The sequence below is a fragment of the Gossypium hirsutum genome, chromosome A10 (assembly GCF_007990345.1).
Source record: "Gossypium hirsutum isolate 1008001.06 chromosome A10, Gossypium_hirsutum_v2.1, whole genome shotgun sequence".
Classification (NCBI taxonomy): domain Eukaryota; kingdom Viridiplantae; phylum Streptophyta; class Magnoliopsida; order Malvales; family Malvaceae; genus Gossypium; species Gossypium hirsutum.
Genome location: NC_053433.1, coordinates 88874516 through 88879256, shown reverse-complemented (window position 1 = coordinate 88879256; position 4741 = coordinate 88874516).

Sequence of the window (4741 nt, the reverse complement as noted above, 5' to 3'; positions counted from 1 at the left end):
AATAATAAAAAAGAAGGATGATATCATCCCTTACTCATCTATTTTCTCCACTGAATATTAGCCACTGAAGGGGGTTTGAGAGCTTCAAAATTTTCAGCAACTTGAGGCACTCACAAGTAAGTGATTTCCATGTCTTTTGTTGATGATTTTTGTATTTTTGAGACCCTTGAAGCATGAGCTTTCAAATGAGGGGTATATCTTGCAAAATGGTTGAAGTTCTAGGGTTTTTCCATGAGAGCATTTAGAGTGTTTTCTAAAATTTTATGGAAGAATATGAGTCTTAGTTGTGTAATAGACAACTTTTGTGAAAGGTGTTACCATGAAAACACCTAAAGAGACTATTTTGCACAAGTTGTAAAATAGTTGATAAATGTGTGAAATATGATGAATTTTGAGTTTCTATAAGAGTAAAAAGTGTTCATATAAGCTTAAGATGCAAAGAAATTCGATAAAAATCAATTTTCGAGCATAGGGGTAAAATAGTTATTTTTGCCAAAGTTTAGGGGAAAAATGGTCATTTTACCGAAGATGTGAATTTTGATTTGCCTAATTGAATTTAGTGACTAAATGAGTGTATTTTGCTAATATAGATCAAGAATTGTCAAATCTGAACCTAGACCAGGGGAAAGCCAAGTAAATCGACTAAACCGACTAGTCGTATACGTTTTGTAATCCGAGGTAAGTTGTATGTAAATAATACAAATATGTTGTTAACATATGTATTGAATTATATTGAGTTAATATAGTATGAATTGTTTGGTTGTGAAATTGAGAATGTAAAATGATAACTGAGATAGTGGAAATTCTGTTGTAACCTTAAGAAGTAAATTGAATATTCATGCCATGACGTTTGGGTCATTTGTTTGTGAGCCAATGTAAGACATGTCTGGGACATGCATCGGCCACATTATGAGAGCCAGTGTAAGACCGTGTCTGGGACATGGCACCGGCATTGAGATGAGAGCTAGTGTCAGACATGTTTGGGACATTCATCGGCCTCGAAACATAAGCCAGTGTAAGACATGTCTAGGACATGCATCGGTTATAAGATGATAGTCAGTGTAAGACAATGTCTAGGACATGGCATCTACTTGAAATATGAGTCAGTGTAAGACCATGTCTGGGACATGGCATCAGCACCTTGCCCACATTAGAGGCTTAATGAATATCCGATAGTGTTTCAAATGGTTCAAAGGTGAACGTTATGTTCTTAAGCTAATAAAGAAAGTATAACCGTGTTGTGAATGGTACAGGTACCTAATTGGTATGTAAGAGATATGAGCTCTATATATATAACTTTTGATTTGTATGGACGGTAATAAGTATGTTATACTTATGCCTACCTTGGTATTATGAGCATGTTGGTTATTGATATATTGTTGTTGTATATTTACTTATATGCAACTTACTAAGCTTTTATACTTACTCTCTTTCCTTTCCATTTCCTTACAGTGCCGCCTATTTAGCTCTAGGATTCACCGGAAGTCAGATATATCGATCACACTGTAAACCGAAGCATTCGATATAGTTGGATTTATATTTTTTATTGTGGCATGTATAGGACTTATACTTTATATTCTGTGTTATTGAGGCTTGGCTATATGTGTTGGCTTGGGTTGGAAATCCTTCAATTTGTATTAAGCCTTGAGTGATGGCTAGCATTCATTCTGAATTTATAAAAAATGCATTCTCATGGTTGAATCAATGTCTATTGTGGCTGATTTAGTTATAGGAGTTATACTTGTTTCGATATTAGTTGGTATTTGAATAGAACTATATATGTAAGGGTGGCAATGAGGCTTGGTAAATAGCTTTATACTGTCCACACGGGTAGGCACACGGGTGTGTGTCTAGGCCGTGCCCCATGGGCGTGTAGTTCGACCGTATGTCCCTTGACGTAAAAATTTCATGTCAGTATGCATGGTAATAAAAACACGAGCAAAGACACGACCATGTGTCTCAGCCGTATGAAGGACACAGCCCAGCACACGAGTGTGTGCCTTAACCCTGTGACATCTAGAGCATGCTGACGTCAGAAACAGAATGTTCATGTTTTTGCACACAGGTTAGGACACGGGCGTGTCGTGGCTGTGTGAGGGACACGGGCCATTCACACGGACGTGTGTCTGGCCGTGTGAAAACCCCTGTAGGTTTGAATTAGAAATTAATTCTACAAGGGCGTGTCCCAGGGTGCTTAGGTTATGCGAGCCACATTGGCCATCAGCACGGCCATGTTGAAATGGTCACACGGGCATGTTATACTTCAACACGAGCAACTGCCCTATTTTAAAAGTAAATTTCTTAAGGTTAGTTTAAGGACCCGAAATAGTTTCGAATAGTTTTCAACGGTTGATTTGAGGCTCGTAGGCTCATAATAAGAATATTAAAGTAGAAATTGAAAAAGTTTTAATTTGGACTGAGTCTCGGTAATTTGAGATGGGTTGTATGCATGAGATCAAGTTAGGTAATGCCTTGTACCCCGCCCCGACGTGGGTTACGGGTATAGGGTGTTACATTTAGTGGTATCAAAGCTATGGTTTAGTCGGTTCTAGGACTAACCTAGTGAGAGTATGAGTCTAGCTATACATGCCATAATTGTATATTGATAGTGCGACGATTTTTGACGATTATAAATTATGTTTTCATATAATAAATGGATCCTAATAGAGCCACGACGGATGATGTGAAAATTAATGCGTCGGCTCCCGTCGAAGGGACCACGCCAGTAGAGAGTGAGCCCGTACCTATGGGTCAAGGCGGAGGGCTAGAGAAGCCTACCTCCGGATGATGGATGCTTGGTATATGGAGTTTGTTCATGTAAACCCGAAAACTCCACCTCCCCCAACTCCTCCGATTCCTCAGTATGCCCCGGTAGCTTCGCAAGCGGTAGACATGTTTAGAATAGAGAAACCTTTGGTAGACAAGATCTGACAACAAGGGGCCGAGAAATTCCGGTCTAGCATAAATGATGACCCAGAAAGGGAAGAATTTTGGCTAGAAAATGCCATCAGGGTATTTGATGAATTGTCATACACACCTGAAGAGTGCGTGAAGTGTGCAGTTTCGCTCTTGAAAGATTCGGCCTACCAGTGGTGGAACACTCTAGTGTCTGTGGTACCGAGAGAGAAGGTAACTTGGGAATTCTTCCAGGAAGAGTTCCGAAAGAAGTATATTAGTCAACAGTTTATAGACCAAAAGACAAAGGAATTCCTAGAGCTAAAGCAAAGCCGAATGTCAGTGACAAAATATGAGCGTGAATTTGTGAGGCTTAGTAAGTATGCGCGGGAGTGTATATCTACAAAGGCCAATATGTGTAAGAGATTTGAGGATGGGTTTAATGAAGACATCTGAGTGCTTGCTGGCATCTCAAAGCACAGGAATTCGTAGCACTTGTCAAAAGAGCCTGTAGAGCAGAGGAGTTGATTAAAGAAAGGAGAAAAGAAACTTTTGAGTCGCGAGATTCAAAGAAGAGACAGATGGGGAAATCACATCAATCTTCATCTAAAAGATCGAGAGAGTTCACTAGCCAATCGAATGCTTCGGTGGGGTATTTGAATAGGAACAAGAACCGACATAACATAACTTCTAAAGCCCAGACCACTTCAGTCACAAGTGTTGGTAGCACTTGGCTAATTAGGCCGGAATGCTCGTAATGTGGTAGACGTCATTTTGGCGAGTGCCGAGGGAATGAAAGGGGTTGTTTCAACTGCGGATCATTGGAACATTTCATTCGTGATTGTCCTGAATTGGATGAGAGAAAGAGAAAACAAGATGTGAAAGTGAGTAGTGCCCCTTTGAGGGGTAAGCCACAGAAAAACCCCAGAAGTGGGGCTAGCAGTAAAAGCATGCCAAGAGATGCTGTGGTGAGGTCCGAGGGCAGAGCACCTGTAAGGACTTATGCTATACGAGCTCGGGAAGAGGCAGGGTCTCCCAACATGATAACAGGTACCTTTTCTATCCATAAAATATCTATTGTTGCTTTAATTGACCCGGGATCTACCCAATCTTATGTTTGGATGAAATTGATACCTCGTATAAGTATGCTAGTAGAGTCCACTGAGTTTGTAATAAAAGTTTCCAATCCTTTAGGTAGACATGTACTAGTGGACCAAGTATGTAGGAATTGCCCTTTGACAATTAGAGGTCATTGTTTCCCCGCTAACTTGATGTTATTGCCATTTAATGAGTTTGATGTAATCCTTGGGATGGATTGGTTGGCTACTCATAGTGTTGTAGTGGACTGCAGGAAAAAGATAATTAAGTTGAAATGTGAAGACGGGAATGTTCTTCGAGTTGGATCAGATGAGTCAGATAATCTGCCTTTAGTAATATTGTCTTTGACTACTGAGAAATATTTGAAAAAAGGATATGAACCTTACCTAGCTTTCGTGTTAAATACTCAAGTGTCTGAGTTGAAGATTGAATCGGTACTAGTGGTTTGTGAGTTTATACACGTGTTTCCGGAAGAATTACCCGAATTGCCTCCGGTGAGGGAAATAGAATTTGGAATTGAGTTAGTCCTCGGTACGACAACCATTTCTATTGCTCCATTAGAATGGCCCTGACAGAGTTGAAAGAGTTAAAGGCACATTTACAAGAGCTAATAGAAAAGGGCTTTGCGAGACCTAGTTATTCATCGTGGGGCACACCAGTGTTGTTTGTGAAAAAGAAAGACAGGTTGATGAGGTTACGTACCAACTATAGATAACTCAATAAGGTAACTGTGAAGAACAAGTATCCT